Raw genomic sequence first — 27,010 nt, forward strand, 5'->3', positions numbered from 1 at the left:
GCCAAGACACATTAGCCAAGACACATTAGCCAAGACACTTTAGCCAAGACACCTTAGCCAAGACACCTTAGCCAAGACACATTAGCCAAGACACCTTAGCCAAGACACCTTAGCCAAGACACCTTAGCCAAGACACTTTAGCCAAGACACCTTAGCCAAGACACATTAGCCAAGACACCTTAGCCAAGACACTTTAGCCAAGACACATTAGCCGAGACACATTAGCCAAGACACATTAGCCAAGACACATTAGCCAAGACACTTTAGACAAGACACATTAGCCAAGACACATTAGCCAAGACACTTTAGCCAAGACACCTTAGCCAAGACACCTTAGCCAAGACACATTAGCCAAGACACTTTAGCCAAGACACCTTAGCCAAGACACTTTAGCCAAGACACCTTACCCAAGACACATTAGCCAAGACACCTTAGCCAAGACACATTAGCCAAGACATCTTAGCCAAGACACCTTAGCCAAGACACCTTAGCCAAGACACTTTAGCCAAGACACATTAGCCAAGACACCTTAGCCAAGACACATTAGCCAAGACACATTAGCCAAGACACCTTAGCCAAGACACTTTAGCCAAGACACCTTAGCCAAGACACATTAGCCAAGACACCTTAGCCAAGACACCTTAGCCAATACACCTTAGCCAAGACACCTTAGCCAAGACACCTTAGCCAAGACACTTTAGCCAAGACACCTTAGCCAAGACACATTAGCCAAGACACGTTACCCAAGACACATTAGCCAAGACACCTTAGCCAAGACACATTAGCCAAGACACCTTAGCCAAGACACCTTAGCCAAGACACCTTAGCCAAGACACATTAGCCAAGACACCTTAGCCAAGACACTTTAGCCAAGACACCTTAGCCAAGACACATTAGCCAAGACACGTTACCCAAGACACATTAGCCAAGACACCTTAGCCAAGACACATTAGCCAAGACACATTAGCCAAGACACCTTAGCCAAGACACCTTAGCCAAGACACTTTAGCCAAGACACCTTAGCCAAGACACTTTAGCCAAGACACCTTAGCCAAGACACATTAGCCAAGACACCTTAGCCAAGACACCATAGCCAAGACACCTTAGCCAAGACACCTTAGCCAAGACACCTTAGCCAAGACACTTTAGCCAAGACACCTTAGCCAAGACACATTAGCCAAGACACCTTACCCAAGACACATTAGCCAAGACACCTTAGCCAAGACACATTAGCCAAGACACCTTAGCCAAGACACCTTAGCCAAGACACCTTAGCCAAGACACTTTAGCCAAGATACATTAGCCAAGACACCTTAGCCAAGACACATTAGCCAAGACACATTAGCCAAGACACATTAGCCAAGACACTTTAGCCAAGACACCTTAGCCAACACACATTAGCCAAGACACCTTAGCCAAGACACCTTAGCCAAGACACCTTAGCCAAGACACCTTAGCCAAGACACCTTAGCCAAGACACTTTAGCCAAGACACCTTAGCCAAGACACATTAGCCAAGACACCTTAGCCAAGACACATTAGCCAAGACACCTTAGCCAAGACACATTAGCCAAGACACCTTAGCCAAGACACCTTAGCCAAGACACCTTAGCCAAGACACTTTAGCCAAGACACATTAGCCAAGACACCTTAGCCAAGACACTTTAGCCAAGACACCTTAGCCAAGACACTTTAGCCAAGACACATTAGCCAAGACACCTTAGCCAAGACACCTTAGCCAAGACACCTTAGCCAAGACAGCTTAGCCAAGACACTTTAGCCAAGACACATTAGCCAAGACACCTTAGCCAAGACACATTAGCCAAGACACCTTAGCCAAGACAACTTAGCCAAGACACTTTAGCCAAGACACCTTAGCCAAGACACATTAGCCAAGACACCTTAGCCAAGACACTTTAGCCAAGACACATTAGCCGAGACACATTAGCCAAGACACCTTAGCCAAGACACATTAGCCAAGACACATTAGCCAAGACACATTAGCCAAGACACCTTAGCCAAGACACCTTAGCCAAGACACATTAGCCAAGACACCTTAGCCAAGACACCTTAGCCAAGACACTTTAGCCAAGACACCTTAGCCAAGACACCTTAGCCAAGACACATTAGCCAAGACACCTTAGCCAAGACACCTTAGCCAAGACACTTTAGCCAAGACACCTTAGCCAAGACACATTAGCCAAGACACCTTAGCCAAGACACTTTAGCCAAGACACATTAGCCGAGACACATTAGCCAAGACACATTAGCCAAGACACATTAGCCAAGACACATTAGCCAAGACACATTAGCCAAGACACCTTAGCCAAGACACCTTAGCCAAGACACATTAGCCAAGACACTTTAGCCAAGACACTTTAGCCAAGACACCTTAGCCAAGACACATTAGCCAAGACACCTTAGCCAAGACACATTAGCCAAGACACCTTACCCAAGACACATTAGCCAAGACACCTTAGCCAAGACACATTAGCCAAGACACCTTAGCCAAGACACCTTAGCCAAGACATCTTAGCCAAGACACTTTAGCCAAGACACATTAGCCAAGACACCTTAGCCAAGACACCTTAGCCAAGACACATTAGCCAAGACACTTTAGCCAAGACACCTTAGCCAAGACACTTTAGCCAAGACACCTTAGCCAAGACACCTTAGCCAAGACACATTAGCCAAGACACGTTACCCAAGACACATTAGCCGAGACACATTAGCCAAGACACATTAGCCAAGACACATTAGCCAAGACACATTAGCCAAGACACATTAGCCAAGACACCTTAGCCAAGACACCTTAGCCAAGACACATTAGCCAAGACACCTTAGCCAAGACACTTTAGCCAAGACACCTTAGCCAAGACACATTAGCCAAGACACCTTAGCCAAGACACATTAGCCAAGACACCTTACCCAAGACACATTAGCCAAGACACCTTAGCCAAGACACATTAGCCAAGACACCTTAGCCAAGACACCTTAGCCAAGACATCTTAGCCAAGACACTTTAGCCAAGACACATTAGCCAAGACACCTTAGCCAAGACACCTTAGCCAAGACACATTAGCCAAGACACTTTAGCCAAGACACCTTAGCCAAGACACTTTAGCCAAGACACCTTAGCCAAGACACTTTAGCCAAGACACCTTAGCCAAGACACTTTAGCCAAGACACATTAGCCGAGACACATTAGCCAAGACACATTAGCCAAGACACATTAGCCAAGACACATTAGCCAAGACACCTTAGCCAAGACACCTTAGCCAAGACACATTAGCCAAGACACTTTAGCCAAGACACCTTAGCCAAGACACTTTAGCCAAGACAACTTAGCCAAGACACTTTAGCCAAGACACCTTAGCCAAGACACATTAGCCAAGACACCTTACCCAAGACACATTAGCCAAGACACCTTAGCCAAGACACATTAGCCAAGACACCTTAGCCAAGACACATTAGCCAAGACACCTTAGCCAAGACACCTTAGCCAAGACAGCTTAGACAAGACACTTTAGCCAAGACACATTAGCCAAGACACCTTAGCCAAGACACATTAGCCAAGACACCTTAGCCAAGACACCTTAGCCAAGACACTTTAGCCAAGACACCTTAGCCAAGACACATTAGCCAAGACACCTTAGCCAAGACACTTTAGCCAAGACACATTAGCCGAGACACATTAGCCAAGACACATTAGCCAAGACACATTAGCCAAGACACATTAGCCAAGACACATTAGCCAAGACACCTTAGCCAAGACACCTTAGCCAAGACACATTAGCCAAGACACTTTAGCCAAGACACCTTAGCCAAGACACTTTAGCCAAGACACCTTAGCCAAGACACTTTAGCCAAGACACATTAGCCAAGACACATTAGCCAAGACACCTTAGCCAAGACACCTTAGCCAAGACACATTAGCCAAGACACTTTAGCCAAGACACCTTAGCCAAGACACATTAGCCAAGACACCTTAGCCAAGACACATTAGCCAAGACACCTTACCCAAGACACATTAGCCAAGACACCTTAGCCAAGACACCTTAGCCAAGACACCTTAGCCAAGACACCTTAGCCAAGACATCTTAGCCAAGACACTTTAGCCAAGACACATTAGCCAAGACACCTTAGCCAAGACACCTTAGCCAAGACACCTTAGCCAAGACACATTAGCCAAGACACTTTAGCCAAGACACCTTAGCCAAGACACTTTAGCCAAGACACCTTAGCCAAGACACTTTAGCCAAGACACCTTAGCCAAGACACATTAGCCAAGACACCTTAGCCAAGACACCTTAGCCAAGACACCTTAGCCAAGACACCTTAGCCAAGACACTTCAGCCAAGACACCTTAGCCAAGACACATTAGCCAAGACACCTTACCCAAGACACCTTAGCCAAGACACCTTAGCCAAGACACCTTAGCCAAGACATCTTAGCCAAGACACTTTAGCCAAGACACATTAGCCAAGACACCTTAGCCAAGACACTTTAGCCAAGACACATTAGCCAAGACACCTTAGCCAAGACACTTTAGCCAAGACACCTTAGCCAAGACACCTTAGCCAAGACACCTTAGCCAAGACACCTTAGCCAAGACACCTTAGCCAAGACACCTTAGCCAAGACACCTTAGCCAAGACACTTTAGCCAAGACACCTTAGCCAAGACACATTAGCCAAGACACGTTACCCAAGACACATTAGCCAAGACACCTTAGCCAAGACACATTAGCCAAGACACCTTAGCCAAGACACCTTAGCCAAGACACATTAGCCAAGACACTTTAGCCAAGACACATTAGCCAAGACACCTTAGCCAAGACACTTTAGCCAAGACACCTTAGCCAAGACACTTTAGCCAAGACACATTAGCCAAGACACCTTAGCCAAGACACCTTAGCCAAGACACTTTAGCCAAGACACCTTAGCCAAGACACTTTAGCCAAGACACCTTAGCCAAGACACATTAGCCAAGACACCTTAGCCAAGACACCTTAGCCAAGACACCTTAGCCAAGACACATTAGCCAAGACACCTTAGCCAAGACACTTTAGCCAAGACACCTTAGCCAAGACACATTAGCCAAGACACCTTACCCAAGACACATTAGCCAAGACACCTTAGCCAAGACACATTAGCCAAGACACCTTAGCCAAGACACCTTAGCCAAGACACCTTAGCCAAGACACTTTAGCCAAGACACATTAGCCAAGACACCTTAGCCAAGACACATTAGCCAAGACACATTAGCCAAGACACCTTAGCCAAGACACCTTAGCCAAGACACTTTAGCCAAGACACCTTAGCCAAGACACATTAGCCAAGACACCTTAGCCAAGACACCTTAGCCAAGACACCTTAGCCAAGACACCTTAGCCAAGACACTTTAGCCAAGACACCTTAGCCAAGACACATTAGCCAAGACACCTTAGCCAAGACACATTAGCCAAGACACCTTAGCCAAGACACATTAGCCAAGACACCTTAGCCAAGACACCTTAGCCAAGACACCTTAGCCAAGACACTTTAGCCAAGACACATTAGCCAAGACACCTTAGCCAAGACACTTTAGCCAAGACACCTTAGCCAAGACACTTTAGCCAAGACACATTAGCCAAGACACCTTAGCCAAGACACATTAGCCAAGACACCTTAGCCAAGACACCTTAGCCAAGACAGCTTAGCCAAGACACTTTAGCCAAGACACATTAGCCAAGACACCTTAGCCAAGACACATTAGCCAAGACACCTTAGCCAAGACACCTTAGCCAAGACACTTTAGCCAAGACACCTTAGCCAAGACACATTAGCCAAGACACCTTAGCCAAGACACTTTAGCCAAGACACATTAGCCGAGACACATTAGCCAAGACACCTTAGCCAAGACACATTAGCCAAGACACATTAGCCAAGACACATTAGCCAAGACACCTTAGCCAAGACACCTTAGCCAAGACACATTAGCCAAGACACCTTAGCCAAGACACCTTAGCCAAGACACTTTAGCCAAGACACCTTAGCCAAGACACTTTAGCCAAGACACCTTAGCCAAGACACATTAGCCAAGACACCTTAGCCAAGACACCTTAGCCAAGACACTTTAGCCAAGACATATTAGCCAAGACACCTTAGCCAAGACACATTAGCCAAGACACCTTAGCAAAGACACTTTAGCCAAGACACCTTAGCCAAGACACTTTAGCCAAGACACCTTAGCCAAGACACATTAGCCAAGACACCTTAGCCAAGACACTTTAGCCAAGACACATTAGCCAAGACACCTTAGCCAAGACACCTTAGCCGAGACACATTAGCCAAAACACCTTAGCCAAGACACCTTAGCCAAGACACATTAGCCAAGACACATTAGCCAAGACACATTAGCCAAGACACATTAGCCAAGACACCTTAGCCAAGACACCTTTGTCAAGACACCTTAGCCAAGACACGTTAGCCAAGACACATTAGCCAAGACACGTTAGCCAAGACAGCTTAGCCAAGACACTTTAGCCAAGACACATTAGCCAAGACACATTAGCCAAGACACCTTAGCCAAGACACTTTAGCCAAGACACATTAGCCGAGACACATTAGCCAAGACACTTCAGCCAAGACACTTTAGCCAAGACACCTTAGCCAAGACACCTTAGCCAAGACACCTTAGCCAAGACACCTTAGTTAAGACACTTTAGCCAAGACACATTAGCCAAGACACCTTAGCCAAGACACATTAGCCAAGACACCTTAGCCAAGACACCTTAGCCAAGACAGCTTAGCCAAGACACTTTAGCCAAGACACATTAGCCAAGACACCTTAGCCAAGACACATTAGCCAAGACACCTTAGCCAAGACACCTTAGCCAAGACACTTTAGCCAAGACACCTTAGCCAAGACACATTAGCCAAGACACCTTAGCCAAGACACTTTAGCCAAGACACATTAGCCGAGACACATAAGCCAAGACACCTTAGCCAAGACACATTAGCCAAGACACATTAGCCAAGACACATTAGCCAAGACACCTTAGCCAAGACACCTAAGCCAAGACACCTTAGCCTAGACACTTTAGCCAAGACACCTTAGCCAAGACACATTAGCCGAGACACCTTAGCCAAGATACATTAGGCAAGACACATTAGCCAAGACACCTTAGCCAAGACACATTAGCCAAGACACATTAGCCAAGACACCTTAGCCAAGACACCTTAGCCAAGACACATTAGCCAAGACACCTTAGCCAAGACACATTAGCCAAGACACATTAGCCAAGACACCTTAGCCAAGACACATTAGCCAAGACACATTAGCCAAGACACCTTAGCCAAGACACCTAAGCCAAGACACATTAGCCAAGACACATTAGCCAAGACACCTTAGCCAAGACACATTAGCCAAGACACATTAGTCAAGACACCCTAGCCAAGACACATTAGCCAAGACACCTTAGCCAAGACACCTAAGCCAATACACCTTAGCCAAGACACTTTAGCCAAGACACCTTAGCCAAGACACATTAGCCAAGACACATTAGCCTAAAAACCTAAGCCAAGACACCTTAGCCAAGACACTTTAGCCAAGACACCTTAGCCAAGACACATTAGCCAAGACACATTAGCCAAGACACATCAGCCAATACACATTAGCCAAGACACATTAGCCAAGACACATAAGTCAAGACACCTTAGCCAAGACACCTTAGCCAAGACACATTAGGCAGGACACATTAGCCAGGACACATTAGCTGAGACACATTAGCCAAGACACATTAGCCAAGACACCTTAGCCAAGACACATTAGCCAAGACACATTAGCCAAGACACCTTAGCCAAGACACCTTAGCCAAGACACCTAAGCCAAGACACTTTAGCCAATACACCTTAGCCAAGACACATTAGCCAAGACACATTAGCCAAGACACATTAGCCAAGACACCTAAGCCAAGACACCTTAGCCAAGACACTTTAGCCAAGACACCTTAGCCGAGACACATTAGCCAAGACACATTAGCCAAGACACCTTAGCCAAGACACATTAGCCAAGACACATTAGCCAAGACACCTTAGCCAAGACACATGAGCCAAGACACCTTAGCCAAGACACCTAAGCCAAGACACCTTAGCCAAGACACTTTAGCCAAGACACCTTAGCCAAGACACATTAGCCAAGACACATTAGCCTAGACACCTAAGCCAAGACACCTTAGCCAAGACACTTTAGCCAAGACACCTTAGCCAAGACACATTAGCCAAGACACATCAGCCAATACACATTAGCCAAGACACATTAGCCAAGACACATAAGTCAAGACACCTTAGCCAAGACACCTTAGCCAAGACACATTAGGCAGGACACATTAGCCAGGACACATTAGCTGAGACACATTAGCCAAGACACATTAGCCAAGACACCTTAGCCAAGACATATTAGCCAAGACACATTAGCCAAGACACCTTAGCCAAGACACCTTAGCCAAGACACCTAAGCCAAGACACTTTAGCCAAGACACCTTAGCCAAGACACATTAGCCAAGACACATTAGCCAAGACACATTAGCCAAGACACCTAAGCCAAGACACCTTAGCCAAGACACTTTAGCCAAGACACCTTAGCCAAGACACATTAGCCAAGACACATTAGCCAAGACACATAAGCCAAGACACATTAGCCGAGACACATTAGCCAAGACACATTAGCCAAGACACATTAGCCAAGACACCTTAGCCAAGACACATTAGCCAAGACACATTAGCCAAGACACCTAAGCCAAGACACTTTAGCCAAGACACCTTAGCCAAGACACTGTAGCCAAGACACCTTAGCCAAGACACATTAGCCAAGACACATTAGCCAAGACACCTAAGCCAAGACACCTTAGCCAAGACACATTAGCCAAGACACCTTAGCCAAGACACCTTAGCCAAGACACCTTAGCCAAGACACATTAGCCAAGACACCTTAGCCAAGACACCTTATCCAAGACACCTTAGCCAAGACACATTAGCCAAGACACATTAGCCAAGACACCTTAGCCAAGACACCTTAGCCAAGACACCTTAGCCAAGACACCTTAGCCAAGACACATTAGCCAAGACACCTTAGCCAAGACACCTTAGCCAAGACACCTTAGCCAAGACACATTAGCCAAGACACTTTAGCCAAGACACCTTAGCCAAGACACCTTAGCCAAGACACCAAAGCCAAGACACATTAGCCAAGACACCTTAGCCAAGACACATTAGCCAAGACACATTAGCCAAGACACCTAAGCCAAGACACCTTAGCCAAGACACTTTAGCCAAGACACATTAGCCAAGACACCTTAGCCAAGACACCTTAGCCAAGACACATAAGCCAAGACACCTTAGCCAAGACACCTAAGCCAAAACACCTTAACCAAGACACATTAGCCAAGACACCTTAGCCAAGACACCTAAGCCAAGACACGTTAGCCAAGACACATTAGCCAAGACACTTTAGCCAAGACACCTTAGCCAAGACACCTTAGCCAAGACACCTAAGCCAAGACACCTTAGCCAAGACACATTAGCCAAGACACATTAGCCAAGACACCTAAGCCAAGACACCTTAGCCAAGACACTTTAGCCAAGACACATTAGCCAAGACACCTTAGCCAAGACACCTTAGCCAAGACACATAAGCCAAGACACCTTAGCCAAGACACCTAAGCCAAAACACCTTAACCAAGACACATTAGCCAAGACACCTTAGCCAAGACACATTAGCCAAGACACTTTAGCCAAGACACCTTAGCCAAGACACATAAGCCAAGACACCAAAGCCAAGACACATTAGCCAAGACACCTTAGCCAAGACACATTGACCAAGACACATTAGCCAAGACACCTAAGCCAAGACACCTTAGCCAAGACACTTTAGCCAAGACACCTTAGCCAAGACACATTAGCCAAGACACCTAAGCCAAGACACTTTAGCCAAGACACCTTAGCCAAGACACTGTAGCCAAGACACCTTAGCCAAGACACATTAGCCAAGACACCTTAGCCAAGACACATTAGCCAAGACACATTAGCCAAGACACCTAAGCCAAGACACTTTAGCCAAGACACCTTAGCCAAGACACTGTAGCCAAGACACCTTAGCCAAGACACATTAGCCAAGACACATTAGCCAAGACACCTAAGCCAAGACACCTTAGCCAAGACACATTAGCCAAGACACCTTAGCCAAGACACATTAGCCGAGACACCTTAGCCAAGATACATTAACCAAGACACATTAGCCAAGACACATTAGCCAAGACACATTAGCCAAGACACATTAGCCAAGACACATTAGCCAAGACACCTTAGCCAAGACACCTTAGCCAAGACACCTTAGCCAAGACACCTTAGCCAAGACACCTAAGCCAAAACACCTTAACCAAGACACATTAGCCAAGACACCTTAGCCAAGACACATTAGCCAAGACACTTTAGCCAAGACACCTTAGCCAAGACACCTTAGCCAAGACACCAAAGCCAAGACACATTAGCCAAGACACATTAGCCAAGACACCTTAGCCAAGACACCTTAGCCAAGACACCAAAGCCAAGACACATTAGCCAAGACACCTTAGCCAAGACACATTAGCCAAGACACATTAGCCAAGACACCTAAGCCAAAACACTTTAGCCAAGACACCTTAGCCAAGACACTGTAGCCAAGACACCTTAGCCAAGACACATTAGCCAAGACACCTTAGCCAAGACACATTAGCCAAGACACATTAGCCAAGACACCTAAGCCAAGACACTTTAGCCAAGACACCTTAGCCAAGACACTGTAGCCAAGACACCTTAGCCAAGACACATTAGCCAAGACACATAAGCCAAGACACCTAAGCCAAGACACCTTAGCCAAGACACATTAGCCAAGACACCTTAGCCAAGACACATTAGCCGAGACACCTTAGCCAAGATACATTAACCAAGACACATTAGCCAAGACACATTATCCAAGACACATTAGCCAAGACACATTAGCCAAGACACATTAGCCAAGACACCTTAGCCAAGACACCTTAGCCAAGACACATAAGCCAAGACACCTTAGCCAAGACACCTTAGCCAAGACACCTTAGCCAAGACACCTTAGCCAAGACACATTAGCCAAGACACTTTAGCCAAGACACCTTAGCCAAGACACCTTAGCCAAGACACCAAAGCCAAGACACATTAGCCAAGACACCTTAGCCAAGACACATTAGCCAAGACACATTAGCCAAGACACCTAAGCCAAGACACCTTAGCCAAGACACTTTAGCCAAGACACATTAGCCAAGACACCTTAGCCAAGACACCTTAGCCAAGACACATAAGCCAAGACACCTTAGCCAAGACACCTAAGCCAAAACACCTTAACCAAGACACATTAGCCAAGACACCTTAGCCAAGACACATTAGCCAAGACACTTTAGCCAAGACACCTTAGCCAAGACACCTTAGCCAAGACACCAAAGCCAAGACACATTAGCCAAGACACCTTAGCCAAGACACATTAGCCAAGACACATTAGCCAAGACACCTAAGCCAAGACACCTTAGCCAAGACACTTTAGCCAAGACACCTTAGCCAAGACACCTTAGCCAAGACACCAAAGCCAAGACACATTAGCCAAGACACCTTAGCCAAGACACCTTAGCCAAGACACCTTAGCCAAGACACCTTAGCCAAGACACATAAGCCAAGACACCTTAGCCAAGACACATTAGCCAAGACACCTTAGCCAAGACACATTAGCCAAGACACATTAGCCAAGACACCTTAGCCAAGACACATTAGCCGAGACACCTTAGCCAAGATACATTAACCAAGACACATTAGCCAAGACACATTAGCCAAGACACATTAGCCAAGACACAATAGCCAAGACACATTAGCCAAGACACCTTAGCCAAGACACCTTAGCCAAGACACATAAGCCAAGACACCTTAGCCAAGACACCTTAGCCAAGACACCTTAGCCAAGACACCTTAGCCAAGACACCTTAGCCAAGACACATTAGCCAAGACACTTTAGCCAAGACACCTTAGCCAAGACACCTTAGCCAAGACACCAAAGCCAAGACACATAAGAGAAGACACCTTAGCCAAGACACATTAGCCAAGACACATTAGCCAAGACACCTAAGCCAAGACACCTTAGCCAAGACACCTTAGCCAAGACACATTAGCCAAGACACTTTAGCCAAGACACCTTAGCCAAGACACCTTAGGAAAGACACCAAAGCCAAGACACATTAGCCAAGACACCTTAGCCAAGACACATTAGCCAAGACACATTAGCCAAGACACCTAAGCCAAGACACCTTAGCCAAGACACTTTAGCCAAGACACCTTAGCCAAGACACCTTAGCCAAGACACCAAAGCCAAGACACATTAGCCAAGACACCTTAGCCAAGACACCTTAGCCAAGACACCTTAGCCAAGACACCTTAGCCAAGACACATAAGCCAAGACACCTTAGCCAAGACACATTAGCCAAGACACCTTAGCCAAGACACATTAGCCAAGACACATTAGCCAAGACACCTTAGCCAAGACACATTAGCCGAGACACCTTAGCCAAGATACATTAACCAAGACACATTAGCCAAGACACATTAGCCAAGACACATTAGCCAAGACACAATAGCCAAGACACATTAGCCAAGACACCTTAGCCAAGACACCTTAGCCAAGACACATAAGCCAAGACACCTTAGCCAAGACACCTTAGCCAAGACACCTTAGCCAAGACACCTTAGCCAAGACACCTTAGCCAAGACACATTAGCCAAGACACTTTAGCCAAGACACCTTAGCCAAGACACCTTAGCCAAGACACCAAAGCCAAGACACATAAGCCAAGACACCTTAGCCAAGACACATTAGCCAAGACACATTAGCCAAGACACCTAAGCCAAGACACCTTAGCCAAGACACTTTAGCCAAGACACATTAGCCAAGACACCTTAGCCAAGACACCTTAGCCAAGACACATAAGCCAAGACACCTTAGCCAAGACACCTAAGCCAAAACACCTTAACCAAGACACATTAGCCAAGACACCTTAGCCAAGACACATTAGCCAAGACACTTTAGCCAAGACACCTTAGCCAAGACACCTTAGCCAAGACACCAAAGCCAAGACACATTAGCCAAGACACCTTAGCCAAGACACATTAGCCAAGACACATTAGCCAAGACACCTAAGCCAAGACACCTTAGCCAAGACACTTTAGCCAAGACACCTTAGCCAAGACACCTTAGCCAAGACACATTAGCCAAGACACATTAGCCAAGACACATTAGCCAAGACACCTAAGCCAAGACACCTTAGCCAAGACACTTTAGCCAAGACACCTTAGCCAAGACACATTAGCCAAGACACATTAGCCAAGACACATAAGCCAAGACACATTAGCCGAGACACATTAGCCAAGACACATTAGCCAAGACACATTAGCCAAGACACCTTAGCCAAGACACATTAGCCAAGACACATTAGCCAAGACACCTAAGCCAAGACACTTTAGCCAAGACACCTTAGCCAAGACACTGTAGCCAAGACACCTTAGCCAAGACACATTAGCCAAGACACATTAGCCAAGACACCTAAGCCAAGACACCTTAGCCAAGACACATTAGCCGAGACACCTTAGCCAAGATACATTAACCAAGACACATTAGCCAAGACACATTAGCCAAGACACATTAGCCAAGACACATTAGCCAAGACACCTTAGCCAAGACACCTTAGCCAAGACACATAAGCCAAGACACCTTAGCCAAGACACCTTAGCCAAGACACCTTAGCCAAGACACCTTAGCCAAGACACCTTAGCCAAGACACATTAGCCAAGACACTTTAGCCAAGACACCTTAGCCAAGACACCTTAGCCAAGACACCAAAGCCAAGACACATTAGCCAAGACACCTTAGCCAAGACACATTAGCCAAGACACATTAGCCAAGACACCTAAGCCAAGACACCTTAGCCAAGACACTTTAGCCAAGACACATTAGCCAAGACACCTTAGCCAAGACACCTTAGCCAAGACACATAAGCCAAGACACCTTAGCCAAGACACCTAAGCCAAAACACCTTAACCAAGACACATTAGCCAAGACACCTTAGCCAAGACACATTAGCCAAGACACTTTAGCCAAGACACCTTAGCCAAGACACCTTAGCCAAGACACCAAAGCCAAGACACATTAGCCAAGACACCTTAGCCAAGACACATTAGCCAAGACACATTAGCCGAGACACCTAAGACAAGACACCTTAGCCAAGACACTTTAGCCAAGACACCTTAGCCAAGACACCTTAGCCAAGACACCAAAGCCAAGACACATTAGCCAAGACACCTTAGCCAAGACACCTTAGCCAAGACACCTTAGCCAAGACACCTTAGCCAAGACACATAAGCCAAGACACCTTAGCCAAGACACATTAGCCAAGACACCTTAGCCAAGACACATTAGCCAAGATACATTAGCCAAGACACCTTAGCCAAGACACATTAGCCGAGACACCTTAGCCAAGATACATTAACCAAGACACATTAGCCAAGACACATTAGCCAAGACACATTAGCCAAGACACATTAGCCAAGACACATTAGCCAAGACACCTTAGCCAAGACACCTTAGCCAAGACACATAAGCCAAGACACCTTAGCCAAGACACCTTAGCCAAGACACCTTAGCCAAGACACCTTAGCCAAGACACCTTAGCCAAGACACATTAGCCAAGACACTTTAGCCAAGACACCTTAGCCAAGACACCTTAGCCAAGACACCAAAGCCAAGACACATTAGCCAAGACACCTTAGCCAAGACACATTAGCCAAGACACATTAGCCAAGACACCTAAGCCAAGACACCTTAGCCAAGACACTTTAGCCAAGACACATTAGCCAAGACACCTTAGCCAAGACACCTTAGCCAAGACACATAAGCCAAGACACCTTAGCCAAGACACCTAAGCCAAAACACCTTAACCAAGACACATTAGCCAAGACACCTTAGCCAAGACACATTAGCCAAGACACTTTAGCCAAGACACCTTAGCCAAGACACCTTAGCCAAGATACCAAAGCCAAGACACATTAGCCAAGACACCTTAGCCAAGACACATTAGCCAAGACACATTAGCCAAGACACCTAAGCCAAGACACCTTAGCCAAGACACTTTAGCCAAGACACATAAGCCAAGACACCTTAGCCAAGACACCTAAGCCAAAACACCTTAACCAAGACACATTAGCCAAGACACCTTAGCCAAGACACCTTAGCCAAGACACCTTAGCCAAGACACATTAGCCAAGACACCTTAGCCAAGACACCTTAGCCAAGACACCTTAGCCAAGACACATTAGCCAAGACACCTTAGCCAAGACACCTTAGCCAAGACATCTTAGCCAAGACACCTTAGCCAAGACACCTTAGCCAAAACACATTAGCCAAGACACCTTAGCCGAGACACATTAGCCAAGACACTTTAGCCAAGACACCTTAGCCGAGACACATTAGCCAAGACACCTTAGCCAAGACACCTTAGCCAAGACACCTTAGCCAAGACACCTTAGCCAAGACACCTTAGCCAAGACACCTTAGCCAAGACACATTAGCCAAGACACCTTAGCCAAGACACATTAGCCAAGACACCTTAGCCAAGACACCTTAGCCAAGACACCTTAGCCAAGACACATTAGCCAAGACACATTAGCCAAGACACCTTAGCCAAGACACATTAGCCAAGACACCTTAGCCAAGACACCTTAGCCAAGACACCTTAGCCAAGACACATTAGCCAAGACACATTAGCCGAGACACATTAGCCAAGACACCTTAGCCAAGACACCTTAGCCGAGACACATTAGCCAAGACACCTTAGCCGAGACACATTAGCCAAGACACTTTAGCCAAGACACCTTAGCCAAGACACATTAGCCGAGACACATTAGCCAAGACACATTAGCCAAGACACCTTAGAATAGACACATTAGCCAAGACACCTTAGCCAAAACACCTTAGCCAAGACACATTAGCCAAGACACCTTAGCCAAAGCACCTTAGCCAAGACAGATTAGCCGAGACACATTAGCCAAGACACCTTAGCCAAGACACCTTAGCCGAGACACATTAGCCAAGACTCCTTAGCCGAGACACATTAGCCAAGACACTTTAGCCAAGACACCTTAGCCAAGACACATTAGCCGAGACACATTAGCAAAGACACCTTAACCAAGACACCTTAGCCAAGACACCTTAGCCCAGACACCTTAGCCAAGACACATTAGCCAAGACACCTTAGCCAAGACACCTTAGCCAAGACACATTAGCCAAGACACATTAGCCAAGACACCTTAGCCAAGACACCTTAGCCAAGACACATAAGCCAAGACACCTTAGCCAAGACACATTAGCCAAGACACCTTAGCCAAGACACCTTAGCCAAGACACATTAGCCAAGACACCTTAGCCAAGACACATTAGCCAAGACACATTAGCCGAGACACATTAGCCAAGACACCTTAGCCAAGACACCTTAGCCGAGACACATTAGCCAAGACTCCTTAGCCGAGACACATTAGCCAAGACACTTTAGCCGAGACACATTAGCCAAGACACCTTAACCAAGACACCTTAGCCAAGACACCTTAGCCAAGACACATAAGCCAAGACACCTTAGCCAAGACACCTTAGCCAAGACACCTTAGCCGAGACACATTAGCCAAGACACCGTAGCTAAGACACCTTAGCCAAGACACATTAGCCAAGACACCTTAGCCAAGACACCTTAGCCAAGACACATTAGCCAAGACACATAAGCCGAGACACATTAGCCAAGACACCTTAGCCAAGACACCTTAGCCAAGACACCTTAGCCAAGACACATTAGCCAAGACACATTAGCCAAGACACCTTAGCCAAGACACCTTAGCCAAGACACCTTAGCCGAGACACATTAGCCAAGACACCTTAGGCAAGACACCTTAGTCAAGACACCTTAGCCAAGACACCTTAGCCAAGACACCTTAGCCAAGACACCTTAGCCAAGACACCTTAGCCAAGACACATTAGCCAAGACACCTTAGCCAAGACACCTTAGCCAAGACACATTAGCCAAGACACCTTAGCCAAGACACATTAGCCAAGACACCTTAGCCGAGACACATTAGCCAAGACACCTTAGCCAAGACACCTTAGCCAAGACACATTAGCCAAGACACTTTAGCCAAGACACCTTAGCCAAGACACATTAGCCGAGACACATTAGCCAAGACACTTTAGCCAAGACACCTTAGCCAAGACACATTAGCCAAGACACCTTAGCCGAGACACATAAGCCAAGACACATTAGCCAAGACACCTTAGCCAAGACACCTTAGCCGAGACACATTAGCCAAGACACTTTAGCCAAGACACCTTAGCCAAGACACCTTAGCCAAGACACCTTAGCCAAGACACCTTAGCCAAGACACCTTAGCAAAGACACATTATCCAAGACACCTTAGCCAAGACACCTTAGCCAAGACACATTAGCCAAGACACCTTAGCCAAGACACATTAGCCAAGACACCTTAGCCAAGACACCTTAGCCAAGACACCTTAGCCAAGACACATTAGCCAAGACACCTTAGCCGAGACACATTAGCCAAGACACTTTAGCCAAGACACCTTAGCCGAGACACATTAGCCAAGACACCTTAGCCAAGACACCTTAGCCAAGACACCTTAGCCAAGACACATTAGCCAAGACACCTTAGCCCAGACACCTTAGCCAAGACACCTTAGCCAAGACACATTAGCCAAGACACCTTAGCCAAGACACCTTAGCCAAGACACCTTAGCCAAGACACCTTAGCCAAGACACCTTAGCCAAGACACCTTAGCCAAGACACCTTAGCCAAGACACATTAGCCAAGACACCTTAGCCAAGACACCTTAGCCAAGACACCTTAGCCAAGACACCTTAGCCAAGACACCTTAGCCAAAACACATTAGCCAAGACACCTTAGCCGAGACACATTAGCCAAGACACTTTAGCCAAGACACCTTAGCCGAGACACATTAGCCAAGACACCTTAGCCAAGACACCTTAGCCAAGACACCTTAGCCAAGACACATTAGCCAAGACACCTTAGCCAAGACACCTTAGCCAAGACACATTAGCCAAGACACATTAGCCGAGACACATTAGCCAAGACACCTTAGCCAAGACACCTTAGCCAAGACACCTTAGCCAAGACACATTAGCCAAGACACATTAGCCAAGACACCTTAGCCAAGACACCTTAGCCAAGACACCTTAGCCGAGACACATTAGCCAAGACACCTTAGCCAAGACACCTTAGCCAAGACACCTTAGCCAAGACAGCTTAGCCAAGACACCTTAGCCAAGACACCTTAGCCAAGACACCTTAGCCGAGACACATTAGCCAATACACTTTAGCCAAGACACCTTAGCCGAGACACATTAGCCAAGACACATTAGCCAAGACACATTATCCAAGACACCTTAGCCAAGACACCTTAGCCAAGACACATTAGCCGAGACACATTAGCCAAGACACTTTAGCCAAGACACCTTAGCCAAGACACATTAGCCGAGACACATTAGCCAAGACACTTTAGCCAAGACACCTTAGCCAAGACACATTAGCCAAGACACCTTAGCCGAGACACATAAGCCAAGACACATTAGCCAAGACACCTTAGCCAAGACACCTTAGCCGAGACACATTAGCCAAGACACTTTAGCCAAGACACCTTAGCCAAGACACCTTAGCCAAGACACCTTGGCCAAGACACATTATCCAAGACACCTTAGCCAAGACACCTTAGCCAAGACACATTAGCCAAGACACCTTAGCCAAGACACATTAGCCAAGACACCTTAGCCAAGACACCTTAGCCAAGACACCTTAGCCAAGACACCTTAGCCAAGACACCTTAGCCAAGACACATTAGCCAAGACACCTTAGCCGAGACACATTAGCCAAGACACTTTAGCCAAGACACCTTAGCCGAGACACATTAGCCAAGACACCTTAGCCAAGACACCTTAGCCAAGACACCTTAGCCAAGACACATTAGCCAAGACACCTTAGCCAAGACACCTTAGCCAAGACACATTAGCCAAGACACATTAGCCGAGACAGATTAGCCAAGACACCTTAGCCAAGACACCTTAGCCAAGACACCTTAGCCAAGACACATTAGCCAAGACACATTAGCCAAGACACCTTAGCCAAGACACTTTAGCCAAGACACATTAGCCAAGACACCTTAGCCAAGACACATTAGCCAAGACACCTTAGCCGAGACACATTAGCCAAGACACCTTAGCCAAGACACCTTAGCCGAGACACATTAGCCAAGACACCTTAGCCAAGACACCTTAGCCAAGACACCTTAGCCAAGACACCTTAGCCGAGACACATTAGCCAAGACACTTTAGCCGAGACACATTAGCCAAGACACCTTAACCAAGACACCTTAGCCAAGACACCTTAGCCAAGACACATAAGCCAAGACACCTTAGCCAAGACACCTTAGCCAAGACACCTTAGCCGAGACACATTAGCCAAGACACCGTAGCTAAGACACCTTAGCCAAGACACATTAGCCAAGACACCTTAGCCAAGACACCTTAGCCAAGACACATTAGCCAAGACACATAAGCCGAGACACATTAGCCAAGACACCTTAGCCAAGACACCTTAGCCAAGACACCTTAGCCAAGACACATTAGCCAAGACACATTAGCCAAGACACCTTAGCCAAGACACCTTAGCCAAGACACCTTAGCCGAGACACATTAGCCAAGACACCTTAGGCAAGACACCTTAGTCAAGACACCTTAGCCAAGACACCTTAGCCAAGACACCTTAGCCAAGACACCTTAGCCAAGACACCTTAGCCAAGACACATTAGCCAAGACACCTTAGCCAAGACACCTTAGCCAAGACACATTAGCCAAGACACCTTAGCCAAGACACATTAGCCAAGACACCTTAGCCGAGACACATTAGCCAAGACACCTTAGCCAAGACACCTTAGCCAAGACACATTAGCCAAGACACTTTAGCCAAGACACCTTAGCCAAGACACATTAGCCGAGACACATTAGCCAAGACACTTTAGCCAAGACACCTTAGCCAAGACACCTTAGCCAAGACACATTAGCCAAGACACATTAGCCAAGACACCTTAGCCAAGACACCTTAGCCAAGACACCTTAGCCGAGACACATTAGCCAAGACACCTTAGCCAAGACACCTTAGCCAAGACACCTTAGCCAAGACAGCTTAGCCAAGACACCTTAGCCAAGACACCTTAGCCAAGACACCTTAGCCGAGACACATTAGCCAATACACTTTAGCCAAGACACCTTAGCCGAGACACATTAGCCAAGACACCTTAGCCAAGACACATTATCCAAGACACCTTAGCCAAGACACCTTAGCCAAGACACATTAGCCGAGACACATTAGCCAAGACACTTTAGCCAAGACACCTTAGCCAAGACACATTAGCCGAGACACATTAGCCAAGACACTTTAGCCAAGACACCTTAGCCAAGACACATTAGCCAAGACACCTTAGCCGAGACACATAAGCCAAGACACATTAGCCAAGACACCTTAGCCAAGACACCTTAGCCGAGACACATTAGCCAAGACACTTTAGCCAAGACACCTTAGCCAAGACACCTTAGCCAAGACACCTTAGCCAAGACACCTTGGCCAAGACACATTATCCAAGACACCTTAGCCAAGACACCTTAGCCAAGACACATTAGCCAAGACACCTTAGCCAAGACACATTAGCCAAGACACCTTAGCCAAGACACCTTAGCCAAGACACCTTAGCCAAGACACCTTAGCCAAGACACCTTAGCCAAGACACATTAGCCAAGACACCTTAGCCGAGACACATTAGCCAAGACACTTTAGCCAAGACACCTTAGCCGAGACACATTAGCCAAGACACCTTAGCCAAGACACCTTAGCCAAGACACCTTAGCCAAGACACATTAGCCAAGACACCTTAGCCAAGACACCTTAGCCAAGACACATTAGCCAAGACACATTAGCCGAGACAGATTAGCCAAGACACCTTAGCCAAGACACCTTAGCCAAGACACCTTAGCCAAGACACATTAGCCAAGACACATTAGCCAAGACACCTTAGCCAAGACACTTTAGCCAAGACACATTAGCCAAGACACCTTAGCCAAGACACATTAGCCAAGACACCTTAGCCGAGACACATTAGCCAAGACACCTTAGCCAAGACACCTTAGCCAAGACACATTAGCCAAGACACATTAGCCAAGACACCTTAGCCAAGACACCTTAGCCAAGACACCTTAGCCAAGACACCTTAGCCAAGACACCTTAGCCAAGACACCTTAGCCAAGACACCTTAGCAAAGACACCTTAGCCAAGACACATTAGCCAAGACACCTTAGCCAAGACACCTTAGCCAAGACACCTTAGCCAAGACACATTAGCCAAGACACCTTAGCCAAGACACCTTAGCCAAGACACCTTAGCCAAGACACATTAGCCAAGACACCTTAGCCAAGACACCTTAGCCAAGACATCTTAGCCAAGACACCTTAGCCAAGACACCTTAGCCAAAACACATTAGCCAAGACACCTTAGCCGAGACACATTAGCCAAGACACTTTAGCCAAGACACCTTAGCCGAGACACATTAGCCAAGACACCTTAGCCAAGACACCTTAGCCAAGACACCTTAGCCAAGACACCTTAGCCAAGACACCTTAGCCAAGACACATTAGCCAAGACACCTTAGCCAAGACACATTAGCCAAGACACCTTAGCCAAGACACCTTAGCCAAGACACCTTAGCCAAGACACATTAGCCAAGACACATTAGCCAAGACACCTTAGCCAAGACACATTAGCCAAGACACCTTAGCCAAGACACCTTAGCCAAGACACCTTAGCCAAGACACATTAGCCAAGACACATTAGCCGAGACACATTAGCCAAGACACCTTAGCCAAGACACCTTAGCCGAGACACATTAGCCAAGACACCTTAGCCGAGACACATTAGCCAAGACACTTTAGCCAAGACACCTTAGCCAAGACACATTAGCCGAGACACATTAGCCAAGACACATTAGCCAAGACACCTTAGCCAAGACACATTAGCCAAGACACCTTAGCCAAAACACCTTAGCCAAGACACATTAGCCAAGACACCTTAGCCAAAGCACCTTAGCCAAGACACATTAGCCGAGACACATTAGCCAAGACACCTTAGCCAAGACACCTTAGCCGAGACACATTAGCCAAGACTCCTTAGCCGAGACACATTAGCCAAGACACTTTAGCCAAGACACCTTAGCCAAGACACATTAGCCGAGACACATTAGCAAAGACACCTTAACCAAGACACCTTAGCCAAGACACCTTAGCCAAGACACCTTAGCCAAGACACATTAGCCAAGACACCTTAGCCAAGACACCTTAGCCAAGACACATTAGCCAAGACACATTAGCCAAGACACCTTAGCCAAGACACCTTAGCCAAGACACATTAGCCAAGACACCTTAGCCAAGACACATTAGCCAAGACACCTTAGCCAAGACACCTTAGCCAAGACACATTAGCCAAGACACCTTAGCCAAGACACATTAGCCAAGACACATTAGCCGAGACACATTAGCCAAGACACCTTAGCCAAGACACCTTAGCCGAGACACATTAGCCAAGACTCCTTAGCCGAGACACATTAGCCAAGACACTTTAGCCGAGACACATTAGCCAAGACACCTTAACCAAGACACCTTAGCCAAGACACCTTAGCCAAGACACATAAGCCAAGACACCTTAGCCAAGACACCTTAGCCAAGACACCTTAGCCGAGACACATTAGCCAAGACACCGTAGCTAAGACACCTTAGCCAAGACACATTAGCCAAGACACCTTAGCCAAGACACCTTAGCCAAGACACATTAGCCAAGACACATAAGCCGAGACACATTAGCCAAGACACCTTAGCCAAGACACCTTAGCCAAGACACCTTAGCCAAGACACATTAGCCAAGACACCTTAGCCAAGACACCTTAGCCAAGACACCTTAGCCAAGACACCTTAGCCGAGACACATTAGCCAAGACACCTTAGCCAAGACACCTTAGCCAAGACACCTTAGCCAAGACACCTTAGCCAAGACAGCTTAGCCAAGACACCTTAGCCAAGACACCTTAGCCAAGACACCTTAGCCGAGACACATTAGCCAAGACACTTTAGCCAAGACACCTTAGCCGAGACACATTAGCCAAGACACCTTAGCCAAGACACATTATCCAAGACACCTTAGCCAAGACACCTTAGCCAAGACACATTAGCCGAGACACATTAGCCAAGACACTTTAGCCAAGACACCTTAGCCAAGACACATTAGCCGAGACACATTAGCCAAGACACTTTAGCCAAGACACCTTAGCCAAGACACATTAGCCAAGACACCTTAGCCGAGACACATAAGCCAAGACACATTAGCCAAGACACCTTAGCCAAGACACCTTAGCCGAGACACATTAGCCAAGACACTTTAGCCAAGACACCTTAGCCAAGACACCTTAGCCAAGACACCTTAGCCAAGACACCTTAGCCAAGACACCTTAGCCAAGACACATTATCCAAGACACCTTAGCCAAGACACCTTAGCCAAGACACATTAGCCAAGACACCTTAGCCAAGACACATTAGCCAAGACACCTTAGCCAAGACACCTTAGCCAAGACACCTTAGCCAAGACACATTAGCCAAGACACCTTAGCCGAGACACATTAGCCAAGACACTTTAGCCAAGACACCTTAGCCGAGACACATTAGCCAAGACACCTTAGCCAAGACACCTTAGCCAAGACACCTTAGCCAAGACACATTAGCCAAGACACCTTAGCCAAGACACCTTAGCCAAGACACATTAGCCAAGACACATTAGCCGAGAGAGATTAGCCAAGACACCTTAGCCAAGACACCTTAGCCAAGACACCTTAGCCAAGACACCTTAGCCAAGACACATTAGCCAAGACACATTAGCCAAGACACCTTAGCCAAGACACTTTAGCCAAGACACATTAGCCAAGACACCTTAGCCAAGACACATTAGCCAAGACACCTTAGCCGAGACACATTAGCCAAGACACCTTAGCCAAGACACCTTAGCCAAGACACATTAGCCAAGACACATTAGCCAAGACACCTTAGCCAAGACACCTTAGCCAAGACACCTTAGCCAAGACACCTTAGCCAAGACACCTTAGCCAAGACACCTTAGCCAAGACACCTTAGCCAAGACACATTAGCCAAGACACCTTAGCCAAGACACCTTAGCCAAGACACCTTAGCCAAGACACATTAGCCAAGACACCTTAGCCAAGACACCTTAGCCAAGACACCTTAGCCAAGACACATTAGCCAAGACACCTTAGCCAAGACACCTTAGCCAAGACATCTTAGCCAAGACACCTTAGCCAAGACACCTTAGCCAAAACACATTAGCCAAGACACCTTAGCCGAGACACATTAGCCAAGACACTTTAGCCAAGACACCTTAGCCAAGACACCTTAGCCAAGACACATTAGCCAAGACACCTTAGCCAAGACACCTTAGCCAAGACACCTTAGCCAAGACACCTTAGCCAAGACACCTTAGCCAAGACACCTTAGCCAAGACACCTTAGCCAAGACACCTTAGCCAAGACACCTTAGCCAAGACACATTAGCCAAGACACCTTAGCCCAGACACCTTAGCCAAGACAACTTAGCCAAGACACATTAGCCAAGACACCTTAGCCAAGACACCTTAGCCAAGACACCTTAGCCAAGACACCTTAGCCAAGACACCTTAGCCAAGACACCTTAGCCAAGACACATTAGCCAAGACACCTTAGCCAAGACACCTTAGCCAAGACACCTTAGCCAAGACACATTAGCCAAGACACCTTAGCCAAAACACATTAGCCAAGACACTTTAGCCAAGACACCTTAGCCGAGACACATTAGCCAAGACACCTTAGCCAAGACACCTTAGCCAAGACACCTTAGCCAAGACACATTAGCCGAGACACATTAGCCAAGACACCTTAGCCAAGACACCTTAGCCGAGACACATTAGCCAAGACACCTTAGCCGAGACACATTAGCCAAGACACTTTAGCCAAGACACATTAGCCAAGACTCCTTAGCCGAGACACATTAGCCAAGACACTTTAGCCAAGACACCTTAGCCAAGACACATTAGCCGAGACACATTAGCAAAGACACCTTAACCAAGACACCTTAGCCAAGACACCTTAGCCAAGACACCTTAGCCAAGACACCTTAGCCAAGACACCTTAGCCAAGACACATTAGCCAAGACACCTTAGCCAAGACACCTTAGCCAAGACACATTAGCCAAGACACCTTAGCCGAGACACATTAGCCAAGACACCTTAGCCAAGACACCTTAGCCAAGACACATTAGCCAAGACACATTAGCCAAGACACCTTAGCCAAGACACCTTAGCCAAGACACCTTAGCCAAGACACCTTAGCCAAGACACCTTAGCCAAGACACCTTAGCCAAGACACCTTAGCCAAGACACATTAGCCAAGACACCTAAGCCAAGACACCTTAGCCAAGACACATTAGCCAAGACACCTTAGCCAAGACACCTTAGCCAAGACACCTTAGCCAAGACACCTTAGCCAAGACACCTTAGCCAAGACACATTAGCCAAGACACCTTAGCCGAGACACATTAGCCAAGACACTTTAGCCAAGACACCTTAGCCGAGACACATTAGCCAAGACACCTTAGCCAAGACACCTTAGCCAAGACACCTTAGCCAAGACACCTTAGCCAAGACACCTTAGCCAAGACACATTAGCCAAGACACCTTAGCCAAGACACATTAGCCAAGACACCTTAGCCAAGACACATTAGCCAAGACACCTAAGCCAAGACACCTTAGCCAAGACACATTAGCCAAGACACCTTAGCCAAGACACCTTAGCCAAGACACCTTAGCCAAGACACCTTAGCCAAGACACCTTAGCCAAGACACATTAGCCAAGACACCTTAGCCGAGACACATTAGCCACGACACTTTAGCCAAGACACCTTAGCCGAGACACATTAGCCAAGACACCTTAGCCAAGACACCTTAGCCAAGACACCTTAGCCAAGACACATTAGCCAAGACACCTTAGCCAAGACACATTAGCCAAGACACCTTAGCCGAGACACATTAGCCAAGACACTTTAGCCAAGACACCTTAGCCGAGACACATTAGCCAAGACACCTTAGCCAAGACACCTTAGCCAAGACACATTAGCCAAGACACCTTAGCCAAGACACCTTAGCCAAGACACCTTAGCCAAGACACATTAGCCAAGACACCTTAGCCAAGACACCTTAGCCAAGACACATTAGCCAAGACACATTAGCCGAGACACATTAGCCAAGACACCTTAGCCAAGACACATTAGCCAAGACACCTTAGCCAAGACACCTTAGCCAAGACACCTTAGCCAAGACACCTTAGCCAAGACACATTAGCCAAGACACATTAGCCAAGACACCTTAGCCAAGACACATTAGCCAAGACACATTAGCCAAGACACATTAGCCAAGACACATTAGCCAAGACACCTTAGCCAAGACACATTAGCCGAGACACCTTAGCCAAGACACATTAGCCGAGACACATTAGCCAAGACACTGTAGCCAAAACACATTAGCCAAGACACATTAGCCAAGACATATTAGCCAAGCCACATTAGCCAAGACACCTTAGCCAAGACACATTAGCCAAGACACCTTAGCCAAGACACATTAGCCGAGACACATTAGCCAAGCCAAATTAGCCAAGACACATTAGCCAAGACACATTAGCCAAGACACATTAGCCAAGACACCTTAGCCAAGACACATTAGCCT

The 27,010-nt window shown here is 46.9% G+C and overlaps 2 long non-coding RNA genes across 2 annotated transcripts in view; both read right to left on the reverse strand.

The window, feature by feature from the left end:
- The window catches only part of LOC125774438 (uncharacterized), a 53,188-nt gene extending 26,381 nt beyond the window's left edge, over positions 1-26,807 (reverse strand). Inside the window, exons 1-4 of the long non-coding RNA XR_007420890.1 lie at positions 25,687-26,807; positions 7,879-10,174; positions 5,051-5,512; positions 3,917-4,644 (exon numbers count right to left, since the gene is read on the reverse strand). This is a non-coding gene — a long non-coding RNA (uncharacterized LOC125774438). The remainder of the gene's footprint in view (positions 1-3,916; positions 4,645-5,050; positions 5,513-7,878; positions 10,175-25,686) is intronic.
- On the reverse strand, positions 13,648-16,596 carry LOC125774439 (uncharacterized). The gene is made up of 3 exons (XR_007420891.1): positions 16,391-16,596; positions 14,417-14,654; positions 13,648-13,758 (listed from the first exon to the last, which is right to left on the reverse strand). It is a non-coding gene; the product is annotated as an uncharacterized LOC125774439 (long non-coding RNA).
- Positions 26,808-27,010: the final 203 nt, after the last annotated feature.

This window comes from Anopheles funestus, unplaced genomic scaffold (assembly GCF_943734845.2).
Source record: "Anopheles funestus unplaced genomic scaffold, idAnoFuneDA-416_04 scaffold_167_ctg1, whole genome shotgun sequence".
In the NCBI taxonomy this organism is placed as follows: Eukaryota; Metazoa; Arthropoda; class Insecta; order Diptera; family Culicidae; genus Anopheles; species Anopheles funestus.